The following is a 16,972-nucleotide window of genomic DNA, read 5'->3' on the forward strand; positions in this document are numbered from 1 at the left end:
AGTCCCATTCGAATCTGCCATGGCAGTAATTTTTACATGGTAGGACAGTAACAATTCCAGACAAAACTACCTACTGTTTTTTTTTTTTTTGTCGAACTCCAAGGTCCTCTGATAATAATAATCCCGTGAAAATCGACATCTCTATGTTTTGAGAGAAATGTCTGAGTTTGACAGGAAAACAATAACTTGATTTGATAAATTGCTCTGTATAGCCTATATGAAGGGTCTACATGTATCACCTTTCACAGTTAATGCTTTTATGTATATGTTTTGTGCATATTCATTCAATATTGCCAAATGCACCAGTAAAACATATTTGACTATTTAGTGTAACCCTTGCTGTTAATAGATGGCAAAACGGCATACAACTGACCTAGACGTTTGGAAATGATAAATTCACTTTCTCATCCATAGCTTTAAAAAGCATCTCAAGTGCAAGTGCACTGTTTAGCTCACACCTGAAGGCTGCGTGGCATTTAGGACATCTACTGCGGATCACTAAAACATCCTACTGATTATGATCACGCTTCCACAATTCAAATAGTAGGGTTTGGTATGGTTTAGAAACTTGGGGACCAAGCTCCAAGCTTATCGGTGTAGTCCTGTTATCGCCTCGATTTATTGAAATATCTTTACTCCTAGAAAAGAAACTCCAGGCTTCCGGCATAACTGTCAATTTATTGAGAAAAAAATAATTACAGAGGGCAGTTTGGATAAACTAATCCCGTCCGAATCGTCCTCTGGAATAACGGACATTCTGTGGTAATAATTACATAATTAACTGTCTCTAATACTACTCGTCCCGTGCGAATAGGGTTTATTCCAACAATGGATTAATGAAATACATTTTGGGATGGCGTTTTCCTTTGAATTCGGGTAACACTTTGACCAAAAGTTGAGTAAACCAAAAAAAAAGTGTGTGGAACCAGTTACTTAATAATATTTAGTTTTACCGTGTAATCTATTGCCCTCAGCTCGTGTTCAACACACACATACAGTAACCTACATGTCCATCTGTCTCCGTTACTGGTGATAGGAGCGGGCTCATCTCTCATCTTCCTCTATGTACACTGTAGCGTCAGGGTACTGCACATCCCCCTGCCTCTGACACTTTCACATTGGCGAAGGGAGAGAGAGGCCTGTCAATGTAACTACCCCTTGCTATAGGTCCCTGACCCCCCCAAAAAACGGTCACCAGCTGGGACACCAGCCCCCCACCCATTCAGTGTCCCCAGTGACAAATTGGGGGTTGAGAGGCTGAGGCTGACCTTCTTGAGTTACCCAACCCCCATGTCCCTTATAGGCCCAGTCATAAAATACATGTTTCAGTAATAGAATAGTGCATGCAGGTATATGGGGTGTTTTTGTCTTGCATTCCAGACTCTGCAGTAGACCAATACTGCTGATGTAAGTCTCACTGCCAAGTGCCACACAAATTATTGACCCAGCTGATGTTCAGCCAAAATGAAGTCAACTCTCTCCTTGAATTTATTCATTTGGATAAAAGGCTTCAGCGCAAGTGAATAGAAAATGTTTGTCACATTGACTGTGCAGTCAGCTATGTGCGCATAGTTTGACATTGACGGAAAGGGCATAACACGTTTGTTTTGTTTGTTTGCGCAACAAAAATTATGCAGATGCATGAATTTATGTTAGGATTGATTGGTGTATTCCCTCGCCATGCAGAGCGAGCTGAATACGATTTTGAAATATGTCACAGGCACAGCTTGCTATTAAACTATTCTAACTCACTCCCAGCTGTGATCAGATTCTCTGTGATCAGTTTTGCGTGCGCGAGCGTTGTAGCCTCTTCTCCAGTCACAGCAGAGCAGTGTTGACAGAACGAGAAGTGGAGAGGGAGAAGGGGTGAGTGGCAGAAACAAGAAACAGACCATCTCTGACAAAATAGCGGCAGTGGCTGGCGAGGGAGAGCTTGTGCTGCTGCATCGCGCGCCCAGAAGTACACACACACACACACACACTTCGGAAAACGTCATTTGAATAGACTCGACTGGGCACCGACTCTACTTCACGCTGCAAACGAGCAACAGCACAGGACGTATGGGAGACAGCACCTAGATTGTAAGGCCGGACAGATACTCAAGGTTTCGGCCTGGGACGTTGACAGTGCAGCCTCGGCTGCACCAGGACTGAATGGTAAAGAGACCCGAGAAACGTGACAGCAAGAACGGCTTGTGAATGAGACTGGAACATGGCTTCTTCTCCTGACCCAGTCACTCCAGCATCGATTGAAGGAGCGACACCGTCGCCCACTGCGAATGAAGAACCCACCACCAACACCCGTCAGGTGGGTTGTATACGCGGATTTAGCCCTAAGTTGTTGCAAGAAACAATGTTATTGAAATGTATCCTCGTAGTTGATGTGGAATAGCTCGCGTGAGGATGGTAGGGTGAAGGCGTTCCCCTGGTTACCAAATCCTCAAGGTGCTCGGCTCGAGCGCAGTCGAAAACAAAAGTTGTCTTACAGTTTATTTGTTGCAATATTAGTGTTTAGTGTCAGTGGTTGTTAGCAGTGGCGGTTCTAGACCATTTCAACTGGGGGTGGCCAAGGTGGGGCAAGTTGTACTGTTAGAGGGGCCAGTTACATTAGATGTTAATGTTGTCACTATGTCTTCACTGCATTGCAGGCATCAGCAGGTAAAATACCATGTTCATAATCATTCAATAATTTATTTGCATTTTCTGTCTAATAACTGATGTAAAACAAAGATAGCAAAAATGAGTTATGTAAAAATTATTTCATACTCCACATTTAGGGGGGCCACAAGGGGGTCCTAAATTGTTGGCACAGGAAAGAAGTAGTTTGACAATGGGATTTTGTGTACAAACATGGCACAAAATCACTGAGCTTGTAAATATGACAGATAATGGAATATTAATCGTCTCTCTGTTCTATCATTAGGTCTCTGTGAGGCTGCCTGCTGTATAGTACAGTGTAATGCTGGTGGAGAGAGAGAGAGAGAGAGAGAGAGAGAGAGTGAACTGGCACAGTGTCACCCAGGGGGCAGGCACAGTTGTCCAGCACCATGGCAGCAGATTGTTTGGCAGAGCAGTCTGTCGAGAATATGGCAGTGGGATTACGCACTAGCACACAGGCAAGCACACACACACACATGGACACATGCACCATGCACGTACTGGTGCATGCATGCACACGCACTCACACCCTCAGACACACACATTTAGAAATACTATAAGACTGTTCTTATTCATTTATTGTAATGGGTGTACCTATACCCAGGGCCCTATGGTAGGTCGTTTAACACCATGAGTAGGATTGTCTGACAGGGGATGGGATGGGCGGAAGAGGGAGGTAAAAGACGTTTGTCACCAGATCTGTTCATGTGGAGGACATCTGCCACTCTTTCCGGCTCGGTTAAGGCCAGATTGTGACAAAATCCGGACATGGCCTCAGTGACATGTGTGATGTGTGTGAGTGTGCTTGTGTGTGCATGCACATGTGTGTGTGTGTGTGTGTGTGTGTGGGGGGGGGGGGGGGTTAGAGAGAAAGAGCCAGAAAGATAAAACAAGGGGACAGAGAGGAGGCAAGGGCAAGGGGGCGACAGCGTGATCGATATCTTATAATGAGTGTGGTAATATCATTGTGTTGGTGATGCTGGATCAATTATTTTTCGAAAAGAAGGCGGTTGTTTTGCAGTGGTCTCCATAGCAGCCAATCTGATTCCATTTCCTCAGTGGCTAATTGATGAGGAGAATGGGAAGGAGCTAGAGAAAGGCATACATGATTGATAAGGAGGGATGGAGAGAAATGAGAAAGGGAATGGAAGGGGGGGAGAAGTGATGGATGAGAATGGATAGGGGGAGGGAGAGGGAAAGAGAGAGAGAGAGCGATGTTAATGTCACGCCTTGGTCATTGTATTTTGTGTTTTCGTTATATATTTGGTCAGGCCAGGGTGTGACAGGAGTTTATGTTATTGATTTCGTATTGGGGTTTGTAGTATTTGGGATCGCGGCTGATTAGGGGTGTTGTATAGGCTTGGCTGCCTGAGGCGGTTCTCAATCAGCAGTCAGGTGATTCTCGTTGCCTCTGATTGGGAACCGTATTTAGGTAGCCTGAGTTTCGCTTTGTCTTTCGTGGGTGATTGTTCCTGTCTCTGTATAGTGTTCATCCGATAGGCTGTAATAGTTTCACGTTCCGTTTGTTGTTTTTGTATTTATTAGTTATTTCATGTATCGTCACTTTTTTCATTAAAGATCATGATTAACCACCACGCTGCATTTCGGTCCGACTCTCTTTCTACAAACGAAGAACGCCGTTACAGGGTACAGCCTCGTCTGTATCTCACCTCAAGACGACTTTTGAAACGATGTCATTGAAATCTCAGAGTCGATTCATGCTTTTAGCGGAACGCAGATCCCTCCACCAGTCACCACCCCACACAACCACCAGGGACACAAGAGAACAGTCACAGCATGGTCTCTATGTCTCGTCTCACCCAGCCACAGTCTTTAAACATGACCGCTACATAGACTGCCATGTGGAATAAATATATACTACTTCAGATTATATTTCTCCCCATGCATTATTTAACATAATAAATACATAACAGGTTGACAATCAGTTATGGAACATCAGCTGTATTTGCAATATCTCCAGTTGCCCAAAACTCAGAGAACATGTGTCAGACTGGTCAACTGGAGTCAGGTGCAGGAGAGCAGAGATGAGAGAACAGGCACACTTTAATTGGCAGAAGCAAATCAGTCGGACGAACAGCGTCTTAACACTCCAGCCGAAGGCAAAAGCAAATAGCGCACTGGTCACACAAAATGATGTACACCAATACAATACCAAGGGTTCAAAGAAATACCCGGAAAATAACAGCACAATAAACGTAACGAACAGTTACACACACAGACATGGGGGGGAACAGAAGATAATATACACGCAGAGTGATGAGGGGATGTAAACCAGGTGTGCGGGAAAACAAGACAAAACAAATGGAAAATGAAAGGTGGAGCGGCGATGGCTAGAAGGCCGGTGACATCGACCCCCGAGCGCTGCCCGAACAAGGAGAGGAGGGAGTCGTGACAACATGGAACAGCATTGGTGTATGCTATAACGTAACAGTCATTAACATCAGACATGTTTTTCGATCAGAGTTAGGGTCAATTCCATTTAAATTCCTGTCAGTCTAATTGGACAAGGTCTTTTCATAATGCAAATAGAAACCGACCCTTTTCCAGATGGAGTTGAGCCCAATAATGATCGGAATAACTATTTTGTCAGAGAGTTTTTGAGTGCAGACAGATAGGTGTGCTATAGACAGAACAGTGCTGCTGTGTGTCAGGTTAAATTAGTGAATACACTCTCTGTCTTCCACTCTGTCTCTCTCTCTCTCTCTGTATCTCTCTCTCTCTCTCTCTCTCTCTGTATCTCTCTCTCTCTCTCTTTCTCCCTGTCTCTCTTCTTGTCTCTCTTTCTGTCTCTCTCTCTCGCTCTCTCTCTCACTCTCTCTCTCGCTCTCTCTCTCGCTGTTCTGCCCTGTAGATGTTTTGCAAAGTCATGCTTCCCTCTGCAGTTGCCACTATGTGTACACATGTGTGTGTTTTGTGTGGGTGTGTGTGCTCAGTGGACCCCATACCCATGCGACGAGTGTGGGTTTATGTGTCAATGTTTGTGTGTATATTTTATCAGTGTGTGAAGCCATACTTTCTGACTGGGCCATTTTTCAGTCATGTCATTATCTGTGTTTTTGGTCTCCAGCTCGCCTAATGCAGCGTATCCAAGGAGACGTGAGGGAGAGTGCGTCGTATGCTACGGTTGCGTGTTTGGACCATATTTCGGGAGCTTTAGTGAGTTCAGACTCAGGTTAAAGTGCTTTGCTCAAGGGTTCATTCTCTCTACTGCGGCCAGAGTCCTGTGTGCTCCCTCCTGTGTCTCTCCAATCTGTGGATATGACAAAGCATTTCATTCTGAGTTTAGCAGTTGCCAAGACGATTACGGTACACGGCACGGTAATAAGGTGCAAATTACAATGTGCATGCATTTTTTCCCTTTGGTCTTAGTTATCTTTACTGTTTCATCCTCATCAGAATCCTGGCTATATATCATCAGATGTGCAGCAAAAATGCTTTGATTGTCCCTTGTCCTATGACATTATGTTAATGCGCCTCGACTAGCCTGAAAGTTACCAAAAATGGTGCAGACATTAGCATCGGGTGTGACAGGTTTGTTGAAGATGACACATACTCACTCGTCATATCATGTGTGGTATATACCACTGCTGAGTGTTAGAGTACCCAGCTTTACTCTTGTCTCATGGGGCAGTCTCTATGGGTGTGCCACAGGGTTCAATCCTTGGGCCGACTCTTTTCTCTATATACATCAGTGATGTCGCTCTTGCTGCTGGTGATTCTCTGATCCACCTCTACCTAGACGACACCATTCTGTATACTTCTGGTCCTTCTTTAGACACTGTGTTAACTAAACTCCAGATGAGCTTCAATGCCATACAACTCTCCTTCCGTGGCCTCCAACTGCTCTTAACTGCAAGCAAAACTAAATGCATGCTCTTCAACCGATCGCTGCCCACACCTACCCACTGGTCCAGCATCACTACTCTGGACGGTTCTGACTTAGAATATGTGGACAACTACAAATACCTAGGTGTCTGGTTAGACTGTAAACTCTCCTTCCAGACTCACATCAAACATCTCCAATCCAAAGTTAAATCTAGAATTGGCTTCCTATTTCGCAACAAAGCGTCCTTCACTCATGCTGCCAAACATACCCTCGTGAAACTGACTATACTACCGATCCTTGACTTCGGCGATGTCATTTACAAAATAGCCTCCAACACTCTACTTAGCAAATTCGATGCAGTCTATCACAGTGCCATCCGTTTTGTCACCAAAGCCCCATATACTACCCACCACTGCGACCTGTATGCTCTCGTTGGCTGACCCTCCCTTTATATCCGTCGCCAAACCCACTGGCTCCAGGTCATCTATAAGTTGTTCCTAGCTCACTGGTCACCATAGCAGCACCCACCCATAGCAGCACTCACTCCAGCAGGTATATTTCACTGGTCACCCCCAAAACCAATTCCTCCTTCGGCCGCCTTTCCTTCCAGTTCTCTGCTGCCAATGACTGGAATGAACTGCAAAAATCACTGAAGCTGGAGACTCATATCTCACTCACTAGCTTTAAGCACCAGCTGTCAGAGCAGCTCACAGATCACTGCACCTGTACATAGCCCATCTGTAAATAGCCCATCCAACTACCTCATCACCATATTATTTATTTGATTTATTTTGCTCCTTCGCACCCCAGTACCGCTACTTGCACACTCATCTTCTGCACATCTATCACCCCAGTGTTTAATTTGCCATACTGTAATAATTTTGCCAGTATGGCCTATTTATAGCCTCACCCCCCTTATCCTACCTCATATGCACACACTGTACATAGACCTTCTCTATTGTATTATTGACTGCACGTTTGTTTATTCCATGTGTAAATCTGTGTTGTTGTTTGTGTCGCACTGCTTTTCTTTATCTTGGCCAAGTCGCAGTTGTAAATGAGAACTTGTTCTCATCTAGCCTAACTGGTTAAATAAAGGTGAATAAAAAATGTAAAATGTTTAAAGTGGTGGTGCTGTTACTCCTCAAATCTTGGTTATGAACACACAGTGAGAGCTGCCCGTTCATATAGTATTAGGGAGCACACACTCTATTTTCAATACCACTTAGTATGCCACTGATGGCAATGAACTGGTAGGTGGGTATCGGTTTCATTCATTCATTGGTTCATTCATCTGTCCCTCCATTCATTCCTCTATTTCCCTCCCTCTCTCGCTCTCTCCTTATTAAATAAAGGTTCAATAAAAAATACAAAAATACCTCCTATTCTAGGAGATGACCAGTTGTCTGTGAGGTGTGAAATAGGCATGATGACTCTGAAACTGACCTGATGGAAAGATCAAAGAGCGAGCGGGAGAGAGACCGCAACAGAGGGTCAGTTAGGACAACGTCAGACCAATGTTATTTCTAGGTGGGGCTCCGAAGGCCCCCAAAGCAACATCCAGGACCCCTGGCACCAATAATGAAATTGAAACCAATTGAAGCCTAAATCATTTAGGTAGGAGAAACACTGGACCAAAGTAAAACATCTGAGCAATGAATGAAAATAATCAAATAATATTGTCCTATAAAACCGTATTCTGGGGTAAACCCCAAGTTAGACAACGGGATGTGAGATGAAGAGGATGACGATGATTATGATGAATACCGTTATGGGTGAAGGTGAGGTCTAATGTGGGCTTCCTCTATGAGGCACATTCACTTCACATTCACTTCCATTCACTTCACATTCACTATATTACTGTCTGCTGCTTGCTCCTACCCTGTTCTCCCACTCATGTATTCACTCAGAGACCTGTGGGTTACCACTAATAGCACATTTGTGTTGGTGTGCGATCAAAGTGGCTATTTAACCCACCCCCCAAGGCACAATGTTCCGAACATCTCTCACATTCGTAGAATGCCTTTGCTCTGCCCCCTCTTGAGAGCTGACGGCTGTAGTGTGTGTGTGTGCGTGCGTGTGTGTACGTGGAGAACGGTGCGGTATGTTAAGGGGAGTTCAATGTTACGGAATGCACTAACAACGATCAATAGCATCGTGTGGGAACCGGAGGCCCTTGTTGCTATGTGTGTGCGTGTCTGCCTGTGTGTGTCTTTGTGGATCGGTGCCTGAATGGCTGCCTGTGTGCATGTGGCCCTTGTGAAGCCCCCTATGGGACAAAGACAGTGCTTGTGTTTATGGCTGAGAGGCGTGCCCCCCAGGGGTTTGTCTCTTTCCCAATAAAATACAATCAGGCATTTGATCGGACAGCTCTTTTTTTCTTAAGTCTCTCTAGGTTTTTTTGTCTGACCTCGAAAACATTCTCCAGGGGCTTTCTGGACGTCTGACAGCTTGGGTTTAACCACCAGTGACTGGCGTTTCTAGACTCATGGAGAGGAAAAGGCTGGTGTGGAGAAAGAGGGCTTTTACCGTCCAGCTCGGTCTCTCTGGTCAGCCAGTCTCTTAGTCCCTCTTACCCTCCTCAATGGTATAACCTCAGACTCTTACATACTTCAAATGTAATTTAAAAAGTGTAAGTTGTGGAGTTAATTATTTTCTGGTGATTTTAGTTGGATTTAGCTTAGAAGAACAGGCATCAAGTGCTCTTTGCGTTGACTATCTACATGAATGGAATCCAAGCAGTTTTCATCGAAAGTCATATTCGTAAAGCGTGTGTGGCTTAGCACCAGCAGAGGCTTCCAAGGAGTTTTTCAAAAGTAGAGCCCAACATTCCGCATTAAGCCTTCAAGTCTGTAAGTTAAATAAGTAAATCTTAGCGGTTATTGCCTCTAACACTATAATAAGTATTACAGTAAAGTAGCTCAAAGGCTGCCTGCTCTGTTTTGGTTACCCTGAACAACAAGGTGCTAAAAACAGCCCCAGGTCAGTGCAGCAGATAAATTAGTCCTCAAATGCCACGTGCTGGAAGATCTTGCTAACAGGTCCAGGACGATACCAGTATCGCAATATTTTTTTCCATAGCAAAAATAACTTAAACACGAAGCAGCAAATGTGACTCTGGATGACAACATAATAGTGTTCGTTTCCAACATTAAGGCTGTCAAACCCTCTTCGTGTTTTGTTGCCTTGCCACGATACTAACGAGTATCGCGATACTGGTATCGTCCCAGCCCCACTTGCTAGGGTCCTTGTCATTACGATATAATAAGTGGGCTGGAGTGACTTTGTGAGGTGTGTGTGTGTGTGGGGAAACAGAAGAGCGCGTGTTTACCGTGTCAGTGCTAAGACTCCCTTGGCGTCACTCAAAGGTCACACTATCTCACGCTGGTAACTCTGCCAGTCCTGGCAGACCTTGATAACCCATACCAGACATCGGAGGAATTTGGCTGCTTTTAAACATATTTTCAACTGCTACTGTAAATTAGGCCTCTGTTATCAAGTGGACTGCAGGAATCTGGGCCATCAGTGGGAAGGTGTCATCCATCCCTATTTCCTATTCCATGCCCTTTAGGAGGCCTGGGGTGAACAGACGGCAGACTGTCAAGGTTTAAGGTCTTGGGTACTGTAGACCTCTGGTAATGTATCAGGTAGGGTGTGTCCTCCTAGCAAAACTGTCAGTTCCATGTTCACTGATATGCTGAACAGTTTTTTTGGATCTACGGCAACACTTTTAACTACATAGGGCAATTCTTAGAGAAAATGAGTCGAAATATGTGTTGGTCTAGCTTCCAATGCTAATGAGCTAGTAGGAACCCATTGACAGCAACATGGTGTCTTTCAGAGGTTTTTGCAAGTGAGGAAAGCAACTTCAAAACCATCCTGCAGTGCCCTACAGAAATAGTTGATTGATCGCCTGGAAATTCCTCATGCTGTAAGAGCTGGCAAAGGTCCTTATCATAACAGACTCCAGCAAGTGGACGTGATTATGACTTTGTGAAGTGTGTGTGGGAAACAGAAGGGCACTGTGTGTGTGTTTGTGTGTGTGCCTGTGTGCCTGTGTATCGGTATGCCTGTGTGTGTGTTTCCTGTATCAGTGCTAAGACTACATTGGCATCACTCAAAAGTCACACACACACACTCTCTCATGCTCTTAGCTCTGCCAGTCCAGGCGCTGGCAGTCCTTGATTGAACTGTTTTGTTGCCCCTGTTGGTGACAAGGTTCTTTCAGAAATGCTATCTTTTTTCGCTTTGCAGAAAGCCTTTGTTGAATTGAAAGTGGCACTTAATGCAGGTAAAAACTAAGTATATGTTACTTGTGGAATGATCACCAGAATTCTCTTAGAGTTGGATGGTGCCGTTACGGCAGTTCAGACAGCTGGTTGATGACCTTTTTCCTGTGGAATGTGTTGGTTTTTCAGGATATTGTTTCGTAAGTTACTTTTCTGAAATTGCATGTGTTTTTATTGCCTTGAAAACGGTACATATTGTGAATTTGTATGATTGTGTGAAGGCTCCCTTGTAAAAGAGGCCTGTGTCTCAATGGAATTTCCCTCTTTATATAGTTATAAACTTTTTTTTTTAAACTATTAAAACACATACAGTACAGACAGACACCAGAAGAATTTGGCTGCTTTTAAACCTATTCAGTTTTCTTTGGACTGGCTAATAAACCATACAACTAGATTTCAGTGAACAGTTTTTGGAATGTCACCAAACAGTTTATTTCCTTTTTATCGCAAAGCTCAAGTACAGGCTGTGCTTTTCCATTGCATCATTATCCATGATCTCCTGCTGCAGTACAGCTAATCTGTCCGAACCTATTCTGCTGACCGTCCCAATCACAGGAGCAGGTGCACAGCATGCCTTTTTGCCTTTGAATAGCAACAGGGCCACACACACACACACACGCACGCACACACACACACACCCCTCCCTGTATTAAGGCATTATTTTACGACCCTCCTCCTGGATATCAGCGAGTGGTAATGGACGTGTGGCGGACCTTGAAGGGAAGGTTATGGGCCTTGAAGTGAAGGTTGTGAGTGGGAACGACCAATGTGTTTGAGCATCTATTATAAGAGGTTCTCTGTCTGCTCTCTGGAGCGTCACGGGGTCCAGGGATCGATGCACACCTGATGAGATGCGTGTACTATCTCAGCTGGGTAACCACTACGCAGTGCACACCTCCGACACACACTCCCATTCCGTTACTTCTTTGATGGAGTGGTAGTAGGATCCCATACCTGGAGCTTGGCCAAGGCGACTGGGAGTTCTTCCACTTCTCTGTCGTTCGCTACATACTTTAGTCTGAGACTTCCGTCATTGAAGTCGTTTGTGGGGACAAGGGGCACGAGGAGCGTTGTACAAAACAAAGGCATCAGCTATTGGATTGTTTCTAACCAATCAGAGTATCAAAGCCAATGAATTTTCAAACCGCCGCTTTACCAACATGTGTTCTGGCTCTGGCCCAACTTGAGTTGGGCGGTATCCAGATTTTCATACCGTCATACCGTTTTTGTACCATCCTGGGGAATACGGTATTACCGAATGTATATTGCACACAAGGGGCACAATATATAAATATGTTTTATGCACAAAACAATTTTGCCAACAGGAGGGGATTGACTGTTTCTGCTGCAACCAAGAAGCTTGATCTTGAAATCTAGCCGCCCAGCTTGCAAGTTAGCAAACCAAATGCATAGCTGGAGCCCCGAGCTGGATATCATGTATTTGACACATCTTAGATTTCTTATACTGTAGTTATACTTAAAGATGCACTATGCAGAAATCGCTCCGCCATTTCCTAGTTGCGAAAACTATAATAGTTTGCTTCATTTCAGTTTGTGACAAAACAAGCATGTATAGTGTAGAGAATAATTGTACCATCTAAACCACTGTGACAAATCTTTTCAATAACCAAAAATATTGTATTTTCATCTGTTTGACGCTCGTGTACAAAATCGAAAGTAAAAAGACGCAAAAACTCAACTTAAGACCAGGAAGCATAGAAATAGTGCACATAGAACAGTTCTATAGCTTCTTATACTTGCTTTCAATGAGAGTGACAGATCTATAACTTACATTTCCATGTGAATTTGGTCAGGCCGCACAAAAAGTGACTTATTGCAGCTTTTAATTTATAGTAGCATGCATGCATCGCGTGGCGGAGTGCCCCCAATACCGTCGGTATTTCGAAATACCCCGGTATATGGTGTAAACCACGGAGGGCCGAGTGTCCGCGGGTTTTCGTTCCACTCTTGTACTTGATTGATGAATTAAGGTCACTAATTAGTAAGGAACTCTCCTCACCTGGTTGTCTAGGTCTTAATTTAATTGAAAAACCAATAACCATCAGACACTTGGCCTTCCATGGAGTAAGTTTGACACCCCTGGTATAAATGGTATATCGCCCAAACCTAGCCCCAACCCAATTGTTTCTGGGCCAATCAGACGGCCCCGAATGTCTTTGCATCGGGGAGGTACTCAGATCCAGACTCACTGCGGAGAAGAAACTAACATCCGTGGGTGTGGCGTAGCGTTTTGCTGGAGCAAGGAGTCTGGGTAGCCAGGCAAACTGGGAGTATGTTCTGCGATGTGTGTGCAGTAAAGGATTACTTGGCAGAAAACTTGGACATTTCTGTGCACTGAATGCATAAAATTACCACTCTGAGGATTTGAAAGTGATTTTTTTTCTCTCCTCCATTGTATAATTTTAAGTGGAATGGATGGAATGCAAATGATTAATGTCCAGTTGCTCCAGTTAAAAACGAATTATTTCAGAACTTGGTGGATATATTGTGTGTGTGTGTGTGTGTGTGTGTGTGTGTGTGTGTGTGTGTGTGTGTGCACAAAGCGTCCATGTGTGTACGAGCATGCTTGTGTGTAGAGTTGTGGACTAAAACTCAAGTCCGCTGTTTCCCAATGCTGGCACAGGACACTGTCTTTTGTGTGTTCTACTTCATTAATCTGTTTTAGTGTGGTCTGTGTGACGCACAACACTGTTTTACATCTCAATAGCTCCTTTGCAGCCTTTGGTATCTGAATCTAAAGTCCTTTGAGGGAAACAGGTTTTGAGGCTTTTCAGATGAAAGTTAGTGCCGTCTCCTTGCCTCGGAATACTTACAATAAGTAGGCCTGCATGTCAGCATGCTGTTGTCTTAGTGGAAATTCGATGCCAAGGGCTGTAGTAGTGTACCCAGCAAACTGGGAACATTCCCTGGACATTAGCTAGCGTTCCCATTAAGTTCTAGTTTCACTCATAGAAATAAAGGTGCTATCTAGAACCTACAAGAGTTCTTCGACTGTCCCGATAGGAGAACCATTTGAATAACCCTTTTTTTCCCCCAGGTAGAATCCTTTCCACAGAGGGTTCTACATGAAATCCAACAGTGTTCTATCTGGAACCAAAAAGGTTTCAGTTGAAGAACCCTTTGGGATCTGTTTTTTCTAAGAGTGTAGGGTGTTATCCAACATTAGGATAATAACATCGCAAAACATTCATATATATATGTTTCAAATGAGATATCCTTGGAATGTTCTCCTAACATTTACTAAAATGTTGTGTAAAACATCTATAACAACCACCACAGAACATTCAGTAATTTTTTTGCTTTACAGGTACTGTAATAACAAAATGTGTTCTGGGAACATTCTTGCAATAGATGAATTCTTCAAACAAACATTTTGGAACAACCTCGTGAATGTGTGTGCGCTATCTGCTGGGTGGTCTTCCTAGTACCAGGCATGTTGTGCTCAGATAGAGCTCTACCCGTGTACAGTCGTGGCCAAAGGTTTTGAGAAGGACACAAATATTAATTTTCACAAAGTCTGCTGCCTCAGTTTGTATGATGGCAATTTGCATATACTCCAGAATGTTATGAAGAGTGATCAGATGAATTGCAATTAATTGCAAGTCCCTCTTTGCCATGCAAATGAACTGAATCCCCCCAAAACATTTCCACTGCATTTCAGCCCTGCCACAAAAGGACCAGCTGACATCAGGTCAGTGATTCTCTCGTTAACACATCTGATGAAACAAAAATAGAACTGTTTGGCCATGATAACCATCGTTATGTTTGGAGGAAAAAGTGGGAGGCTTGTATGCCGAAGAACACCATCCCAACTGTGAAGCACGGGGGTGGCAGCATCATGTTGTGGGGGTGCTGTGGATTTATTGAAGCAACATCTCAAGACATCAGCACCCCCACAACATGATGCTGCCACCCCCGTGCTTCACAGTTGGGATGGTGTTCTTCGGCATACAAGCCTCCCACATCAGGAAGTTAAAGCTTGGTCACAAATGGGTCTTCCAAATGGACAATGACCCCAAGCATACTTCCAAAGTTGTGGCAAAATGGCTTAAGGACAACAAAGTCAAGATATTGGAGTGGCCATCACAAGGCCCTGACCTCAATCCCATAGAAAATTTGTGGGCAGATCTGAAAAAGCGTGTGTGAGCAAGGAGGCCTACAAACCTGACTCAGTTGTACCTGCTCTGTCAGATGGAATGGGCCAAAATTCACCCAACTTATTGTGGGAAGCTTGTGGAAGGCTCCCCGAAATGTTTGACCCAAGTTAAACAATGTAAAGGCAATGCTACCAAATACTAATTGAGTGTATGTAAACTTCTGACCCACTGGGAATGTGATGAAAGAAATAAAAGCTGTAAATTATTCTCTCTACTATTATTCTGACATTTGACATTCTTAAAATAAAGTGGTGATCCTAACTGACCTAAGACAGGGAATGTTTACTAGGATTAAAGATGTATGTAACCTTCCAACTTCAACTGTAGCTACGTAGTTTAAATATCAACAGTACTGCTACTGCAGCATAATGTGTGATTAACACTTGATAACACTTGATTTAGCCTACATCATCATCAATATTCAGTCTGAATGTCTGATACCGCAGCAGAGAGAGGCAGAAAGACATAGAGAGGTACATCACAATTAGTAAAAGAAATCGAGTGCATTGCCATGCCTAGGACTCATGTTGCTCTTACGGTTGGTTATATATGCTTTTGTAATGATGTGCACAAAATACTCTGTAATGTCAAAGTGGAATTTTTTTAATAAAATATGTAAAAAGAGAAAAAAAGAGAGACAACTTATCTTGATTATTCAACCCATGTTAGTCAATATATGTTAGAATCACCCTAGGCAGCGACTACAGCTGTGAATCTTTATGGGTAAGTCTCTAAGGCCTTTGAACCTCTGGATTGTACATTATTAGCACATTATTATTAAAAAAATTATTCAAGCTCTGTCAAGTTGGTTGTTGATCATTGCTAGACAGCCATTTTCAAGTCTTAACGTAGATTTTCAAGCCAATTTATGTCAAATCTGTAACTAGGCCACTCAGGAACATTCAATGTTGTCTTGGTAAGCAACTCCAGTGTATATTTGTCCTTGGGGTTCATGTTATTGTCCTGCTGGAAGGTGAATTTGTCTCCCAGTGTCCGTTAGAAAGCAGACTGAACCAGTTTTTCCTCTATGATTTTGCCTGTGCTTAGCTCTATTTGATTTATTTTTATCATAAAAAACTCCCTAGTCCTTGTTAATGACAAGCATACCCATAACATGATGCAACCACCACCATGCTTGAAAATATGGAGAGTGGTAATCAGTGATGTGTTGTGTTGGATTTGCCACAAACATAACACTTTGTATTCAGGACCTAAAATGTATTTCTATGCCTTATTTTTCTTCTTCTCAGTTTTACTTTAGTGCCTTATTGCAAACAAGATGCGTGTTTTGGAATATTCTTATTCTGTACAGACTTCCTTCTTTTCACTCTGTCAATTGGGATAGTATTGTGGAGTAACTTCAATGTTTTCTCCTATCACAGCCATTCAAAACTGTAGCTGTTTTAACAGGTCACCTTCTTCGTGAGGCATTGGAAAACCTCCCTGGTCTTTGTGGTTGAACCTGTGTTTGAAATTCACTGCTCGACCGAGGGACCTTACAATTATCTGTATGTTAAACACCATTATCGCACGCAGAGTGAGTCCATGCAACTTATTATGCGACTTGAATGGAAGCACATTTTTACTCCTGAACTTATTTAAGCTTGCCATAACAAAGGGGTTGAATACTTATTCACTAAAGACATTTCAGCTCTTCATTATTAATTCATTTGTAAAAAGATTGAAATTATGAGGTATATATATGTTTTTAATCCATTTGAAATTCAGGCTGTAACACAACAAAATGTGGGAAAAAATCAAGGGGTGTGAATACACTATAAATAGAAAGGTATGTGGACACCCCTTCAAATTAGTGGATTCGGCTATTTCACTCACATCTGTTGCTGACGAGTAGAAAATTGAGCACACAGCCATGCAATCTCCGTTGACAAACATTGTCAGTAGAATGGCCTCACTGAAGAGCTCGGTGACTTTCAACATGGCAATTCATCTTGGTTTGGCGGATGCCAGGAGAACGCTACCTGATCCAATGCATAGTG

This window comes from Oncorhynchus kisutch, linkage group LG16 (assembly GCF_002021735.2).
Source record: "Oncorhynchus kisutch isolate 150728-3 linkage group LG16, Okis_V2, whole genome shotgun sequence".
NCBI classification, from domain to species: domain Eukaryota; kingdom Metazoa; phylum Chordata; class Actinopteri; order Salmoniformes; family Salmonidae; genus Oncorhynchus; species Oncorhynchus kisutch.